Here is an 18,662-nt window from a genome sequence, read left to right as displayed (position 1 = left end):
ATAATAGCACATATAATTCTAGCATAACATTTCTTCTAATAAATCAATTACTGCACAAGTTTGACTTTCTTTTAGTTTCAGCAGCTTTAATTAGATCTTACATTGCTTTTATTGGGGAAGAAAAACTACAAGATTTTTAATGTGGTTACAGGGTTCTGCTTTTATTTGAGGAAAAAAAAGTATATGTCTTTGTTGTTTTCAAGAATTCACAGTACATAACACAACACAGTTTGCCTTTTTGTCAGTGTTATCAATTTCCTTGGGATATTTTGGCAGCAGTCTTTCCCTTAAAGTCTTACAATGATTCACTGCTCTTTACACTCTGAAATACTGGTTTCATTTTACTTTCTCATGTTGTTGTTATCTTTTCTAATATCCAAATCTGAGGGCTACCAGTTTTAAAATCACTGCCCATAAATAACAATGGGATAAAAATGGATGACTCTCAATTCAGAAATGAGAAGGAAAGAGATGCTGTGACTTGAATTAGCAGATAACTGCTCAAGGAGCAAGGCTGCAAAGAGAAATTGTAATGCACATCACAGGAAAAAGCATCATGCTGTTAATCCTGATACCAGATCTATGAGCCTCCACATGTGGGAAACTGTTTCGTATCTGCATGCTTTAAAAATGTAACAGATCTTTAGTCATATTTGAGACTGTTTTGATTGACTGAATGGTTTAAATGGGCACCTGGTTGTATGTGCTGCTTCCTTCTGAAGACTGTGACTTATTTTCTTTGCATTTTGTTTGCAGCTTCTAAAGCTATTAACATACTGGCAGCCTCCCTCACACATGAACAATTTAGGTGCTTCCTATTAAAACTCAAGTTCCTCTTCGAGGTCCCCAAAAGGTGTTTAATTAAGAAACCTAAAATGTACATAATATGTATTAAGAGAAGAGAATGTCACAATATAAACACAAAGTCAGCTTTTTCCTTATTAAAACAATTTTGAAAAGGCTGCTAATTATTGGTTTCAACAATGAAAGCACATTAAATTCATACAATGACATGTCATTCTTAGTTACATAAAATGTCTAATTAGAACTTAGATCCAATTAGCAAATCCAAATGTGTTGAAAGTCTAATTATCAGAGATATTGTAGTGCTCTTGCCAAATTTAAAACCTTATGAAATTTCTTTTGAGCCTTTGTTCTCTTCTGAGGTCGACCAAAGTCTATCCTCAATCAAATTCCTTGATGTGCATTTTTCTAATTTCTTTCTTAAGATTTGTTTTCCTAGACCAAGTAATATTGGTGGAAAAAGTGATCTACAACATTAAGTGAAGAGCTAAATTTCCAATAAACTATCCACCTTTCACAATCATATTACTTAATTCTGAGCTTAATGAATGGCTTTTAGGATAGCATCTTGTCCATGGTAAATATGTGTAAGCTGCCAAGGTAAACACTTTTTTTTTGTCTTCCTTGGAGCTGTTTTCTAAGTTTGGTGAATCTACTGTCAGTCTGACTAAATAAATGACATCTGCTAATGCCAACCTGACCATAGCATTTTGGTGTATTGACTAATCAAAATATTTACCACTAGAAAAATAACAAAACTTGCCGAACAGTTTGTTTCATCAATGCTCTGGACAAACATGTAACAATATATAATTTCCTCCTTCTTAGGTCCTCCTGTAAACATAGCTATATATTATCAGCAATTAAAAAAATTCTAAAGCAATCTAGTATTTGTGGGTTTGAAATAACAATAATAAAGCATTTGGAGTAGGTAGATACAGCTTGTCTTCAGACCTAGGCAGTGACTTAAACATTATTTGTACACATATATGATGTGTACATTCATGATGTTTCTTCTCATTTAAAAAATATTTGCCAGATTCTCTCTCATATATACACGAAATATAGTTTTCTTCCCTCCCTGATGAAGGTTATTCACCTTCTGTATTCTCTTTCTTTTCTTTCTTTCTTTTTTTTTTTCTGTATGACTCATATGTTTTTTGATCAGAGCACTTGTAACATTGTTCCAGTTCTTATAGCAGTCTGGATTTTAGGATTGGTGACTCTTTCTTACTTAATTCAGTTCTTCCTTTATATGTACAAATTCCAACACTTAATGTTAGCTGAATTTTAGCCATGGACACCAATGACTAGGATGCTCAGAGACTGAATTTTGAGATAAAGTTTAGGTTACAAATTTTCTGGGAAACTAGACATAAAATATATCTATTTGAAACATATCAAAATAGGGCATAACAAAGAAATTAAGATATTAAAATAATACTTATTTCCTAAACCTAAAAGAACTATTTCTCTTACATATATTTTTGGAATAACTTTCTATGTATCAGCCGTGGTACTGAGCTCTTCATATATGATCTTATTTAATCCTTAAAATAACATTATGAGAAAGTTTTGTTACCATTATTACTTTCTAGATATAGAAACTAAGAACTCAAGGTCACATACCTACTAAGAGATGAAACTAAGATTTAAATTAGTGATTTTTAAAGTCCAGTGTTTTTAACTGCAGTGCTGTTTTATAGTTTACAGATTCTTCTCATAAACATTATCTATTTGTGATTTTTGTGATTAGTAGAGAGGATATTATTCCTATTATATAGTCAAGGAAATTGGAGTTCAGAATTGTTAAGTAGCTGGCTCGATGTAACTGTCACATTTTAGCAATATAATTAAAATGCACATCTTGGCAATACAGCTTAAAGGCAAATTATCATCAGTCTCATAAAAATATAACATGGCCATAGTGCATAGTATGTGTTTCAATCATCAGAGGGCTTTACTTATATAAATTTGTTTCTCAAAACAGTCCTATGAAGAAGGTAATAGTATTATCCCCATTTTACAGAAGGAGAAGAGAAATGGAGGATTGAGAGGTTCTGCTCCTTCTACTGTTTTATCTTTTATCCACTTAAGCCGTCAAGAGGGATTGAGTAAAATAAAGAGAGTAGTAGAAAAATGAAGTGGACAAGAGAATCTCAAAAATATTTCTGGAAACTTCTACCTTGTGCTACCAACTTACTAAAGACAAATATGGGATACATTTCATTTATTCTAAGTCCTCAGAATGTATAGCAAAGCTGGATGAAGAAAAGTACATAGAAGATATGTGGATTAGCCACATCTTTTTAAAGGATTTCTCAAGTTTTAAGATTCCTTAATTTCTGTTCATATCCACTCATCTCTCTGAGGTTTATTTCAAACTATTTTGTTTCATTGTAGTAACTTCTTCCAAATAATAAGCACTAAAAATGAGTTAGGTTCACATAGATCCAATTGAATTTGTATCTACATGGGTTATAGTCCTTGCAGCATAGCAAGATTGACAGGCATAGTGTTTGATTAAAGAAAACTAGAAGAATTTCACTCAGGGTCAAGGGTGAGACATACTTCACAACCTCTCTGGTTTCATAATTTGAAATTTCATTAACTTGCCTTCTCTGGCTATTTGGAGAAGGTTGTTACTCTTTGGTTGTAGTTTTGGGTTTTTTCCTTCTTGCTTGTCTGCCTGCCTGCTTTCCTTTCTTCCTTCTTTTTCTTTCTTTTTAAACAATGAGGCCAAAGACTAATAAAGATAATGCACACAAAAATCTCATAATACTATCTATTCAGTTGAACACTTTCTAAGTAAAAAATAATAAAAATGGCCCCTACAGCACATATGTGAAATTTACTGAAAGTCATACTGCTGCAGGCAAAACAAGATTCACTATCTTCCATGGTGTGGCTATCTGGGGAAAAATGAGAAGGGATAAAAAGTAAAGACCAATTCAATTTCCTTTCAACTATACTATATCGATTTCCTATAGTATTTTCTGGTTATTGCTTAAAGTCATTTTAAATCCTTAAAAATGCTTAATACTTTAATTATTTCCTTCATTGGGGCTTTAGCAATAATAACCTTGTAGCCTTCTATTCAAATCAATGTAATCTCTTGTGTTTAACAAACTGGTTGATGTACTTTCTTGAGGACAGTAGTATGCTCCTGACACTAAGTTATGACCAAGTTTGAGATATTTACTCCTTTTCCCTCAGTGTTTTCACCTTTCATCTGTCCATGGGCTTTAGAGGATGACATTTGGATGGATTTTACATCGCTTTTCAGGCAGTGTTACGATGTCAAGAAGAGCTGAACTGTTCAACTTCAATTTTACACTTAATAGTTCATAGGCTTTAATAATGGGAGTCAAGAGAGCTCTTAATCAAATACCAAATGGAATTCCCTCCACTTAGTAGCTTATATTCATATGGAACAAGAGAAGCCTGGCTGTAAGACCAAAGTTCCAGCTTCTGGACACAAAATTTGCACTGTACCGGGGACAGTGGGCTCCTTCCCACTGTGTTTCCTTTATTTGCTTTCTCATCCTTCAAAGGAAAAGAGGGAAAAATAAAAGCATGGGCAAAGTAGCTGAAAGCTAACCATTTAGAAATGCACAGCATTTATTTGGTATATATTACTTCTGTAATAGGATAGAAAATGTAAAAAGTAATACATATGGCAGGTTGACTCAGAAACATGTTTTATAGACTTAAATTGGAATGTTCACCTTGTTGACATGAAGAATACAGTGTGCCCATAATCCCGCCAATAATAATTTTCTTTATGGTGTTTCCACCTGTAAAATAGGTTCAATTTGTAAGATTTGCTCCCTAGGCAAGGATTATTTCCCCCTAAGATTCTATTCCTACAGCTAAGTCATTACCAGGAAGTCGCAGTTATTCTTTAGATTATGTGGAATAGCCTTAGCATTTGAGTTTCTTTCAAGAGGAAAAATATCTTTGAAAAGTAAGAAACAAATGTTACCTGATTCAACTGCTCATATTTCTCTGTATAGATGCCGACAGCAAAAATTCTATACCATATAACAATGTATGTATACAAGATGGACTTAATTGATTTCCACAAATGAAGAATATAAACATGAGACATGAGAAGCTATATGTGTAATTATGCACATGCTCATGTTCTTCAGAGTGATTCCCACTCAGATTCCACTAGCTATTTTTTTCTGATGAGAATATTTTTTCTAATAATATTCTACATTTAATGATTGCAACCTGATAAAAGTTGCTGGATTTTCTTCCCTTTCATTCCAGTCTACCTTGAGATGTTTTAAAGGGGATCTTTATTTCGAAATCATGTTAGAATTCTCAGTCTTTCCTATTTCCTTCATTAAGTAATTAATTATTTAAATTCAGAGCACCATCTTAATCATCTTTGTGTGCTCAGTGCCTATTACGATGTTTTGTACAAATAAAATAATTATTTTTTATGAAACAAGGTTAATGTAAACTTTTAAGGTTTAAAGTAAGACATCTCAATTGTATTATAGATCTTTGTTCCCAATAATCTAAAAACTCAAGTCCACATAACTCCTTATATTCCGCTATCTCTTCAATGTCTGCTTAGATATTTCAAAGGAACCTAAAATATCTAAAATATTATGAGCTTAATCTACTCCCTACCATTCATCCAATTTCACCATCCAGAAACTAAGAGGTCTTATTACCTCTTATATCTAGTCCATTATCAATTTTCCAATATCACCTCCTTAAAAAAAATCTCTTGAAACCATTTAATTCCATCCTTGCCATTCTACTAGTCCAAACTAGTTTCATAGCTTCTCTTTTACAACCTTCACTCTACGCTGCAAACATAAATGTAAATTTAGATATAAAATTTAAAATCTTTCCAAAGTTTTCCATTACTTTCAAGATAAAAACCAAACTTTTAATGTCACCAACCAAGACCTGTGTGATTTGTTACATTTACATTCACAGTCTCATATTATACCACATTCACTCTCATTGTTTGAACTCCAGTTTTCCTTCAGTTTCTTGAGTTCGACATGATCCTCTTGCCTTAAGGATTTAAACATGGTGTCTTGCCCAAGTATTTGAGCCCTGAGCAAGTTCACTATGGATTCAGTGAGACTGAGAGGTGACAAAGAAATGTTTTTAGGGTAAAAAGGTTTATACCTGGCTTTATTCTCACGGTGGTAGTTCAAGCACTAGAATCATGTCTGCATCTAGCAGTCTGCAGGTCCATAATCTACCTAGTTTCTGTCTCCGCCCAGAGTACTGCGCAGAGCTCTTTACATAGTGATTCAGTTGATAATGGCTTATTGCCAATAGGTGTAGTTATTAGCCTAGCAGTAGGCCAATTACATCATCAAGTAGTTTAGGGCCAGGTGAGGATCCTGGCCATAGGAATTTCCATTTTCCCCACACATGGTTTCTCAGCATTGAAGTATATCAGAACCACTTGGGGAGTTAAAAAAAAAAATCCCAATGCAAAATCCATATACCATGCCAATTAAGGCAGAATTTCTGGGCATGAGATCCAGGTATAGTATTTTGTAAAGTTTTCAAGATGATTCCAAAGTATGGCCAAATTTGAGAACCAATGGTTTTGAATATACAGTATTCCTTGATTGGAAGAATCTTAGATATCTGCTATTCTTCAATGAATTACTGAATTCACTATTATTTATCCTTTAGATCTCAATGTAAACATCTACAGTTTAGTAGAAATCTTCCCTGACCGATATGTCCTCACCACTGGGGCAGCTGATATCATTCTGGGGTAGCATTGTGTTCTTTCTTCATAGAAATAACAGTTAAATTTTAAATCTATATTTTATGCAATTAACATTTGTTGAACCAGTTACCTGAAGTTTCCTTGGGGTCAGGAATAATTACTCTTTTGTCTCTCCCCATCTTACTAAATACATAATTCCTGATACAAAGTAGGACTTCAAACTTTATTGAATTCTAAGTAAATTTAGGTGGTTTTCAAATGAGAAACTTAATACATTTTGCAGTGATTGTTGATTGTTAAACAACCCTTAAATAAAGTTTAAGCTAAGACATTGTGCTGCCAGCTACTAAATGAGCTTTTTCTGAATATGGATTTACAACTCTCATTTTTTCTGGGTGTAAAAAGGATGAGCTCTGCATAACAAAAATCAAGGAATACTTTTCAAACTCCTTCAATTTGAGGAATGATGGTATTTCCTAACACTGTAGAAAATAAGTTGTCATATCAGACCTATCTTTTGAAAAATTATATAACAATAGCAATAATAAGACTAATACATAACCTATGATAGCTGCTTTTTATATTTCAGGCCTGTCTTGCCTGAGGGTTTCAGCCCCAGACAAGTTCATTATGGATTCAGTGAGACAGAGAAATGACAATGGAATGTTCTTGAGGTAGAAGGGTTTTCCCCCCACTTTATTCTCCCAGCAATACGTCAAGCACTAGAATCATATCTGCATCCAACAGTCTGCAGGTCCACAATTCTCCTCCATCTCTGTGGCCATCTCAGTCCCTGTCCTAGGCACTGCCACCACTGTAACCTCTGCTCTCCCAGAGCCATGCAGCCTAGAGCACTGGGTAGAGCTCTTTATATATAGTCAATAATGACATATTGCCCACACATGTGTAGTGAGCAAGCCTATCAGAGACAGGTGAGAATCCTGACCATAGGAACTTTCATTTTCTCTACACTCCACCCCTTCAGGATTCTTGCCTCTCAGTCTATGCACCCTCAATCTTCTGCAGTGGACTCTGTGTGAGAAAGCTGGAACACAAATCCAAATTCCACAGTAACAACAGAGGCTATAAAATATACAAATAACAAAAATTATGATACAGATAACAGAGATTATAAAACCCTCAAGCCTGAGGAGATCCAATGCCACCAAGTGGTCATCCTGGCTGTATTCAGACCAGGCCTACTCTGATGAGTTAACTGAAACAACCACAGGTAGGCCTTACAATACCCACCTTCTCCAGGCCCTGAAGGGCTTCTCCAGCATCTCCAGCAAAAAGTCCTGCAGATACACAGGCATTTCTTCTCACTTTGTCTCTAGCTTACATTTCTTGGTCCTTACTTTAGCCAACTAAAAAAACCATTCCTCCGGCTTCAGTTGCTACTGCAGCTCCAGTAAGATTTTGACTTCCCATTCCAATTTCTCTCTGTCTGCTCCTGCCTTTATCAAATCAACTACCATCTAGGTCCTCATGACCTTTATGGGGTTCTTTAAACTCTTCCTCTGAGTAGAGGACCGTATTTCCCCTGATGCCCTCATTGCTTCAGCCTCTCCCAAGTCTGCTACTGTACAGGTAACCTCACTTATGGGCTGTCCTAAGTGAGAGGTAGGAATGGCCACTAGGGACCAAAGAGGGACAGGGGAGCCACTTGAAGCACCGCATTTCTCATCTCTGCAGTAAGAGTTTCTTCATCTGGGCCCTAATTCCCTTGACTATAGACAGCATTTTTCATGCCTAACTGCTGTAACACCTGTTGGAGCTCAGCATACATCTGCTATCTAGCAGAGGAGGATGGTAAATCACCCTGATTGGGCCACACATTGTGAAGAGTGGCTGTCATCCAATAGAGGAGGGAGTGATTTTTCTGGGCTCTGATGTTCATTTTGCATTTGTTGCCACAGGGACTCCCTCGGTGAGTTATCAGGGAAGCCAGTCTTCACATTTCTAACCTGACAGAATAATTCCATCAACAACTACATCCCAAAGACGCAGGAGCCAAGGTGATATCGACTCAGAGGGCTTCTTCCAAAATCAGGAGCCCAAATTCACCAGCACAGCCTTAGTATAGGGCTGGAGCATAGAGTGCTCTATGACCTGGGGAGGGGTCTGCAACTCTCCCAGAAGAACCTGCAGTTGCTCAGTCTTTATTTTCTTTACTACAACTGGTCAGGCTTTCAACTTGGTGGGCTTTCAACAGAGGAGGGGCTGATGCCTCCAGCACTGGCACGGCCTCCATCCCCACCTGTTTGCCAAACCCTGGCTCCTCCTTCATTTCTGGGACTGATGACTCCACTACATCCTTCACCTGCCCCACAGCACCTTGCAGCTTTCATTCTCGTGCTGCTTCTCAGGCTACCATGACATCTTTTACCATTTCCACAGCACCTTGTAGTGACACCATTTTAGTCATAAACAAATTTTTTATCTTCTCTACAACACCTTGTAGCTCAAATTCTTGTGCTCTTCTTCTCATGCTTCTTGCAGAAGGGCGTTTTTCTTCCTTATGGCTTTTCTTAACACTGTGAGAAAAAAACCAGCCTACAGTTCCCGCCACCTTGTGGGCATTCTGTTTCTTTAAGGAATCCCCTACTTTGCTGAGGGCCAACTTGACTGCCTCGAGCATCATGTCCACCTCTCCCCAGTCTTGGGGTGGGGCCCAGTCCTCTAGGAGGTAAGCCAGCTTAGACCGCATGTCCACTGGGGACACTTGAATGTCTCCCATTCGTAGGGGCAGCATGAAACATTCCTCCCATGAGGGCAGCCTGTTCCATTCCTCAGTCTACAGTGAATCCTGCCAGCTATGCCAGTTGTCTTACCTGAGGGTTTCATCCCTGGACAAGTTCACTATGGATTCACTGAGACCAAGAAATGGCAATGGAACGTTCTTGGGGTGAGAGGATTTATACCTGGCTTTATTCTCCCAGCAGTAGGTCAAGCACTAGACTTGCATCCAACAGTCTACAGGTCCTTAATCCTCCTGTGTCTCTGCCTCTGGGCCTCTCTGCCCCCACAGCTGCCTCGGTCTCTGTCCTTGGCACTGCCACCACTCCACCCTCCTCTCCTGCAGCCATGCATTCCGGAGCACTGGGAAGAGCTCTTTATCTAGAGTTAATAATAATGTGTTGCCCATGTGTGTGTAAGTGAGCAAGCAGACTAGGGCCAGGTGAGAATCCTGGCCATAGGAACTTTCATTTTCTCTACAAGGCCTCATTTTAAGGTATGTATCTATATTATCTCACTAGAAAGGGAACCAAAAAATACCCATGAAATATAAGCTGTTGACACTTTTAGAATGAAACATTACCCATTTAGGTGAAAGCCTTTCAAGAACATAGAATTCCCTTGAGGAGTCTGGCTCATGGCTAAAAACCTATGAATGATTTTTTAGGCCTGATTATAAGCAACTACAAAGGCTTTACCTGACAGGCCTCTTGAAGGAAGTTGCCATCAAGAACTCAGGTCCCTTGGGCAGGCCACTCTTCTTTGCACTATCTGCTTGATTAGCCTATGAGCCTCCATTCAGAGGTCTTCCCAAGGAGTCTCTGCTGAGACCATCCTGATTGTGGGAAGGGTAGCTTTGAAGATACTTCTCCATTCCGATTTCATACTCAGTAATTTTCCATTCCTAGCCCTTCCGTTCTTTCTCCCCACCTAGCCCTCACACACATTCGTAAAACTTCAGGAGCCTTTTGATTGGGGTTTCCTCCTGAAGCAGACAATCTCCCCATCTGTGCTGATACATTTGACTATCACTGGTGCCTTTCTAGGGAAACAGAGATCAATGGGGGAGCCAGGAACTTCTTTCTAGACTTGCTTTTCCTATGGCAGTAAATGCATAAAGGCTCAATTGTTATTTTGTTTTGCTGTGTTAATAGACTAGTCCCGCACCTGGCAGCTCTGCTCTCCCCAGCTCAACTCTTAACATCTCTCATTTTGTAATGATGGTTTACATTTATTGAAGACTTCCTAGGAAGCGGGCATTGTGCTAAGCCCTGGATATTACCTTTAATTAACTTTTTTGCTATAACCTATCTAATGGCTCTATATTATCCTACTTTTAACAGATATTTTCTTATAACATGAGCAAACTGATGATGAATTGAGGATTAGAGAGATTAATTGACCCATTCCAGGTCACTCAGCTAGCAGGTGAAATAGGATTTGAACCCAGGCAGTTCAGCTCCAGAAACCACTAGGTCATTTAGACATCAACCACTAAGGCATTTTTTTCAGAGAAAGAGCAGAGGCATACAGACAGACCAGGCTTTTGAGTAGTCATTTCTCAAGTTTAGCTCTGCTTTGTTTTTGGGTCCTTGAGAAACTTAAATTTCCTTATAAGCCCCCTTCCCCCCCTCTTTTTTCACCTCAAGTATTCAAGCTGGATTTCTATCATATGGAACTAAAAGATTTATAGCTAATATAGACATTGTGATAGATTTTGTGAATACATTCCATAACTAAGTCAGTGTAGAAAAAGGAACATATTTTTGAAAGAGTGGGCAAAAATATAGAACATTGCACTGAGTGTTTGAAGACCTGGGTTTACTTCAACTTAGGAATCACACTTTTGAATCTAGTCTCTTCAACTAAAAATGAAATGATTAGTTAATGTAAATGAAGCATAAACTCTTCTCACACAGCACAGTTTATTAGTGATTGGGTCTGTTTTGTGGATACTTTCTTATAACATGAGCAAACTGAATTAAAATATATCTAAAGCTAATAAAGATTATTAATTTTGATAAAGGGGAAATTCATGGAATCACTTATCATCCCATTAAACTGCATTTCTACCAAGGCAGAGATCTTTGCCTGTTTTATTTACTGATGTGTACCAACACCTATACAGTTCCCACAAAATAAACATTTGTTGAACGAATGAATGGATCTTACTTTTCTTAAAGAACAAATTAAATCTCAGCTGCCTTTTTTGTGGTTTGTGGGTTTTATTTCAAGGTGAGGGATAAATCAGCTAATCACATAAAATCCTGTCGAGCTTTGTGAGTCTACAGTTGTTCAGTATGACTGGATTCATATCAAGTGTCGCTCCTGTGATGGACAAGAGAGGATTTCTCATTCAGATTTTTCCAATAACTCTCACTCTAAGCAGCGCAATCAGTCATTGCAATCAGTTTATCTGATGCTAATGCTGACATGACACTTTTGCCTAGTTCACTGTGTAATTCTTCCTTTCTGGTTCCCTCTTTATCAGATCCCAATGCTTATGCTCAAAATGAGGTTGGAGAGTTCAGAATTCATGGGTAACTATGAATCATCAGATGACTATGTCTCTGAGCATTCTTACTATCTTTGAAGACAAATTTTATTTCATTGCAGAATACTGCAAACACTTAAGCATTTGAGACTCCCATAAATCAGGCATGTTTAAAATTGCTGGTATAATTTAAAAGAGTTGTTATTTCCTTGTGGATTTACATGTTTTTCTAGTTACTCTTTTTAAATTAGTGATCCTAAATATGTTCCTCATATATACATACTTCCACTGGCAATTATTAACTATAATTACACACATGAGAAAAGGCAGAGGTATTTGTGGGAGGTCAGGACTAACTGATTCACAATATTCTACAAGACATTTAGCAATAAATATTCCAGTGGACACTAATATAACACTATGCATAATATAAATACATTATTTCCTCATCACCTGATATTTATAAAGAAGAAAACATTTGTTAAATACCTGTTGTGCTGCTGTTATAGGATACAAGGATACATAGAACACCATCTTTCATCTTTAAGAGTTTGTGATATTTTTGAAATGACAAAGGAAAATTTTTTAAAAACTGCAACAAATGCCACTAGGCAGTGCATTACTAATTCCCCAAATTATAAAACTAAGTGCTCAATATTTAAAGAAAGGAGATATCTGTGAGAAAGGATCAGACTTCATCAACAAAAACGAGTAGAAAAGTCAAATCACTATGTAGTAGTCTGCCTGCAAGATGGACACAGTCCTTTCATGCCTACGTACATACACTGATCTTTTATCAAGAGGTGGAGTCCATTCTCTCTTCCCTTGAATCTGTTAGCTCTGTGGCTTGCTTTTACCAATGGAATTTGTCAGAAGGGATGATCCAGGCATAACTCACTGTATTGCACTTCACAGATATTGCTTTTTTTTTTTTACAAAAAGAAGGTTTGTGGCAACCCTAAATTGAGCAAGTCCATAAGCACCATTTTGCCAACAGCATTTGCTCCCTTCCTGTCTCTATGTCACATTTTAGTAATTCCCAAAGCATTTCAAACTTTTCATTATTATGATATTTGTTATGGTGATGTGATCAATGATCATGACTCACTGAAGGCTCAGATGATAGCATTTTTTAGCAACATAGCATTTTTAAATTAAGGTATGTACATTTTTTTTTAGCCATGATGCTATTGTACACTTAATAGACTACAATATAGTATAAACATAACTGTAATATGCACTGGCAAACCAAAAAGTTCATTTGACTCCTTTGTTGCAATATTTGCTTTATGCAGTGGTGTCAACTGAATGCACAATATCTCTGAGGTTTGTCCATATATGATTTCTGGAACTGGATCATAAGAGATCTTGCAGCTTTTATTTTCTCAATTTTGGAAGCCCACATCAGAAAAAAAAGTCTAGACTAGAATATTGAAAAATGAGAGATTATGTGGAGTCACATGAAAGAATAATAAGAAGCCCCAGCCAATAGCCGGCACCAATGCCCAGACGTGTGAGGGATACCCTCTTGGAAGCTCTGAGCTAAACTGAGCTATCTGAGTCAACATCATATAGAGCAGAGGTGATCCATCCCTACTGAACCCTGCCTGAATACCAGACCCACAGAATCCTTGGAAATAAAACCACATTCTGTTTTAAGCCAGTAAGTTTTAGGATGTTTTGTTACGCAGTAATAAATAATCAAAATGCACGGCTTATGGACAACTGATGGTTACCTTTGCCTCTGAAATTAACACCCAAGACTTCTAAGAGGCAGTAGGGAGCTACATATATGGACATATAAGAGGGATAGTCTTTCATTCTCCCAATATTTCCCTATATATCTTAAAGCTATTTTTTAAAAAAAAAAACGTTTCCTTGCTGTTACTCAGATAGGCATTTCTGTATTGTCTTTCCTCTATGGTACCTGACTTTCAGAATTGTCTGTGCTTTGGAACTGGGGCAAATTAAATCATGATTTGTTTCCTCTGGCTGTTGTAACAAATTACCACAAACTCAATAGATTAAAACAACAGAAACGTGTTCTGTCACAGTTCCAGAGCACAGGATTGAAATGAAGGCGTTTGGGATCGTGCTCTCTCCAAGGTTCCAGGGAGAATCTTTCCTTGCTTCTTCCAGTTTCTGGTGGCTTCAGGCTGTAAAACTCCCTGCCTTTGTCTTCACATGGGCATCTCCTCCCCAGCTTTGTCCGTCTCAAATCTCTTTCTACCTTTCTCTTAGGGTACTTGTCTTTGAAATTATGGCCCACCTGGATAATCTACACTGACTTCATCTCAAAATTCTTCTCTTAATTTAATCTCCAAAGACCTTTTTTCCAGATAAGATCACATTCTCAGGATCCAGGGGTTGTTTTGGGGACACATGGTTTTTTTGGTGGGTGAGGATGGCATCCAACTGGCTACAGATTACAGTTCATAAATTCTCATATTAGTGTCAGCTTTTATCAGGCCTCTTTAGTTAAAACACAGTTGCTTTGGGGAGAGAAGTGGTTTCATGAGATCTGTATCTATTGGGGACAATAGATTTTCTGACTACATTAATTGGCTTAAATTTTCTCAAATTAGAATTGAAAAAGCACTTGCCAAACAGTGACGTGTGCTCTCACTGTCCTCTCAAGTAAATCCCCTGTGATACTTATTATATCTCTGGGGTATTATCTTAGCTTTCAGTCACTTATTTTTAAGTGACTGTCTATTTCCTACAGTAGAATTTTGAGCTCCTTGATGGCTGGAATCACCTTTTTACTCATTATAAAACCTCCATCACTAACATAGGACACAGTCAATAAATGGTTTTGATCTAAAATATATATTTGTTATTCTCAATACCTTGTAATTGGTTTAGTGATACATAAATGGACTTATATTATCCCTTAGACAAACCTGGATACATTTAAAATATACCTTTTTATCTGCTATGCAAAAAATGGTAGGGAGAGATCTCTCACTTCTTTACTCAAATCTGCATTTGGCCTTCTAAAGCCAACTGCAGAAAATGGAAGCTATGTGTGATTACCTAACAGTCACATGTAGATCCTAAAATCAGAATGAGTAAAAGTGCAGCCACCTTAAATATTTTCAAATATTTTTATCAATATATTGTATTTTTATCAATGTGTAGTTCAATCAGCCTTTAGGTTGCTCCTTAGTTCCATTTTTTAAATATTTAAATACATAATTTATCTTATTTAGCAATAGCAAGTAAAAAGCAGAATAAACTTTTAGTGAACGTTGGTCATTTATATTGTATATAATAAAACTTTACTATGAAAACATTTTTTCCCATAAGTTTGCCCCTCATATCTTTTTTGCAAAACATATGTATTTCTTGAGGCATTTTTCCTTAATGTAGGGAATCAATAACTAGATATCATTCTTGTCTTGGTACCATTAATAATCTAGATTACAAGTTATTGAAAATGAATCTTAATCAGTCTTGGCCTTCTGTACATTGTAGGAATAAGGCAGGAGATAATAGAGGAAATCTCATAAAGGGATGTTCTGACCACCTAAAGATATGATTTTCACCTGGGAGCTTATTCAGGAAGTTATCACCTCAGGAAAATAAATGGTAAGCTTTCTCCAAGGTCACAGCAGAATAGAGTACCAGATGCACAAAGGCTTCATGCCAAAGAATAAAGACACAGATTCAGAAGAAACACTTGGGCAGTATCAGAATATTTGGAATGAAAATTCAGAATACAGACAAACTAACATGGAGACCATTCTCTTAGCCATTACTTTGTTTCTGAAATGTCTCTATTTCTTCTTTAATAAAACTCAATTCAAAAATCAATATCAGAATCCCATGTTTATGAATTTTGTGAACCATATGGTAAAATACATGGAATTTTATGATAATTATGGTTTAACTTATCAATGATTCCCTGTTAAATGAATAAAATCCAGAGTGAATGAAACTGAGAGAAGCTGATTTACTTATAATAATTATGAAATCCTTAGTAGAGAAATAGATAAGAATCTTTCCTTATGCAATGCAGCTTCAACAAGTTTTATTTCTCAGAAATATTAGACTCAATCACTGAACTAGCCCTTTCTGTATAATTTTCTGCTAAAATTGGAGATGCCAGTTGTTTTTATTTATGTGGAAAACATTTTGAGGATTTATTAAAAGCTAAATTCAATTTCAAGAAGTATTAATTTGGTTAAAGTAAGAAATATTCTCTGGATTTAAACATATTACTTTCCAAACACAGATATACAGAAAATAAAAAGGCTGAGTAATATATGAATTCTTTGAGAAATCATATTTGTAATCATGTTATCTACCATTTCTGAAGGGCCTACTATGAATGAAACAGCTAAATATTTATATTCATTATTTCACTTCTGAGTTCTAAACTATCAAACTATTAAGGTAAGTGTCTTGCCAAAGGGTTTCAGCCCCAGACAAGTTCACTATGGATTCAGTGAGACTGGAAAAAAGACACTGGAATGTTCCTGGCGTGAAAGGGTTTACACCCAACTTGATTCCCATGGTGGCAGGTCAGGCACTAGAATCCTGTCCATTCAGAGTCTGCATGCTGCAAGTCGGTCTCTGCCTCTGGGCCTCTTCGCCCCCACAGTCGTCTTAGGTTCTGTTCTCGTCGCTACCACCACTCTAGCATCTGCTCTTCTGCAGCCGTGCAGCCCTGCAGCAGTGCAGCAGCCCAGAACATTGGGCAGAGCTCTTTAAATAGAGTTAATAACAATGTATTGCCCACATGTGTGTAGTGAGCAAGCCAATAAGGGCCAAGGGAGAATCCTGGCCATAGGAACTTCAATTTTCCCCACAGTAAGCCTTATAAAATTACTGAAATTTTACAATTTTTACCTGCAAATTGAAATTACATAATGTGGTAATATAGATGTAGAACAATTTTGTCTTAGATTCTATTCTGGTTCATTTAATACACAAGTAATCAGAAGATTATCCCTCTTTCTAAAATGCTTTTAAAATGCAAGGTTATTATAGAAAGTAAACTAGAAGCTGTGGATTTTGAGATTCATTTTGTTTCTGGAAAAGCTGTTTTCTAACCCAGAGGAAAAGACTCTTGAAACACTTCAGACATCATCTCAATCCTCAAAAGTGTTATTACGATATTTTATGCATTCTAACCAACAGCTGGATTAGATATATTTTGAGATATATTTGGGACAGGAGGGCATAAAATGACAAGCACTACTGTGTGAAGTGTAAATTCATTGAGCTAAACACTATCAGAGAAACTTCTGGATAGGTTACTACAGGTGACTAAAATATTGTGCTAGTGAGGGTAGCATCAAAGATTAATTCGCATATAAAATAGTTAGCTTGGAGAACAGAAACACTTTCCTTCAACCAGAGCTTGCTCTCCCAACCTAGGCCAGCTCTCCAAAGCACGTAATTAACCTTACAAGGAAAACTCAAGAGACAGGTAACTTGACTCATCCAAACTCAACATTACTACAGGAAAAATGACTGAAGAGATTTATCAACTACAACTTCATGATCATTTACAAAATTTGAGATGGATTGATAAACCTTTGCAACCTTTTATTATGGACATTTTCAAATATATATATATATATATACAGAGAACTGAATAATGAACTAAAGTAGTCATTACCACATTTAAGCAATTATCAACTCATTTTTAATCTTGTTTACTTATACTCCTCCCCCTTTTGCTGCCATACTTATTTTGAAATTAATGCCAGACATAAAATTTTATTTCTAATTATTTTATTATATATCTCTGAAAATTAAGGTCTTTTTAAACACAATCATAACATTATCATGCTCCCTAAAATTCATAATTTCTCAGCATTATCAAATATAATCAGTACTCAAATCATCCTTACTTACTCAAATTTGGATCCATATTTCACAATAGTTAATGTGTCTCTTGGGTCTTTTTATTTATTGGTTCTCCATTCATCTACTTTCCTTTGTTCAATGTATGCGTCAGAAAAATTAGTTCTATTTTCTGTAGATTCCCAGGTCTGTATCATGCTGACAATCATTCGGTGCCACTGAACATGCCCTTTTGTCCATTATATTCTCTGTAAATTGGTAAACCTAAAGGATTGTTTTAATTCAGTATAATGTTTGGCAGAATTCGGTGTTGGGTTCTTTAAACTTCTAGAAGGCACATAATGTCTGTCTCTTTCTCTCTTAGTAATGTTATCAGCCACTGATATTCATTTAGTACTTTCTTTAGTGTTATGGGCTGAATTGTGTTCCCCTAAAATTCTTATGTTGAAACCCTAATCCCCAGGACTTGAGAATGTGACTGTATTTAGAGATAGGGCCTTTTAAAGAGTTGATTAAGGTTAAATGAGCTCATTTAAGTTGCTCCTAAGCCAACCAGGCACTTACAGGAAGTGGGGAAGAGGGGATTAGGACACAGAGAGGGACACCAGGGGTGCGAGTGCTCAGAGAAAGGACCAGGGGAGAACACACTGAGAAGGCTGCTGTCTGCAAGCCGGGGAGAGAGGCCTCAGAAGAAACCCAACCTGCTGACACATTGATCTTGGACTTGCAGCCTTCAAAACTGTGAGAAGATAAATTCTGATTATTTAAGCCACACAAAGTATGTTTTGCTATAGCAGCCCTAGAAAATGAATATAAATTAGTGATGGCAAAAATGCCAATGTTTTAGTTCTGTCATTTCTTCATTATGAAGAATACTTGAATAAAGAAAAAAACTCTTCCTCATTAAATTATTTGGTTAATCTGAGGTGGGGTTTGACTTCACAAAAAATAAATTGGTTCATCAGCAGCCTCTTAAGAGAGATATATTGTTAAACTCATGATTTAAATATGTTTAGTGGTAAAATAGTTTAAGTGTCTGGCTCCCTTTCCTGAAATTAACCCTGGAAAAACTAAAGAGTGAAACAG

General features: G+C 36.5%; 1 protein-coding gene across 1 annotated transcript in view; it reads right to left on the bottom strand.

The window, feature by feature from the left end:
• Positions 1 to 18,662, bottom strand: part of GRID2 (glutamate ionotropic receptor delta type subunit 2) — a 1,430,685-nt gene that overhangs the window by 341,967 nt on the left and 1,070,056 nt on the right. The window lies entirely within an intron of this gene.

The sequence above is a fragment of the Manis pentadactyla genome, chromosome 5 (assembly GCF_030020395.1).
Source record: "Manis pentadactyla isolate mManPen7 chromosome 5, mManPen7.hap1, whole genome shotgun sequence".
In the NCBI taxonomy this organism is placed as follows: Eukaryota; Metazoa; Chordata; class Mammalia; order Pholidota; family Manidae; genus Manis; species Manis pentadactyla.
The sequence above is the reverse complement of the archived record's forward strand: the minus strand, read 5'-3'. Positions and strand labels throughout refer to the sequence as shown.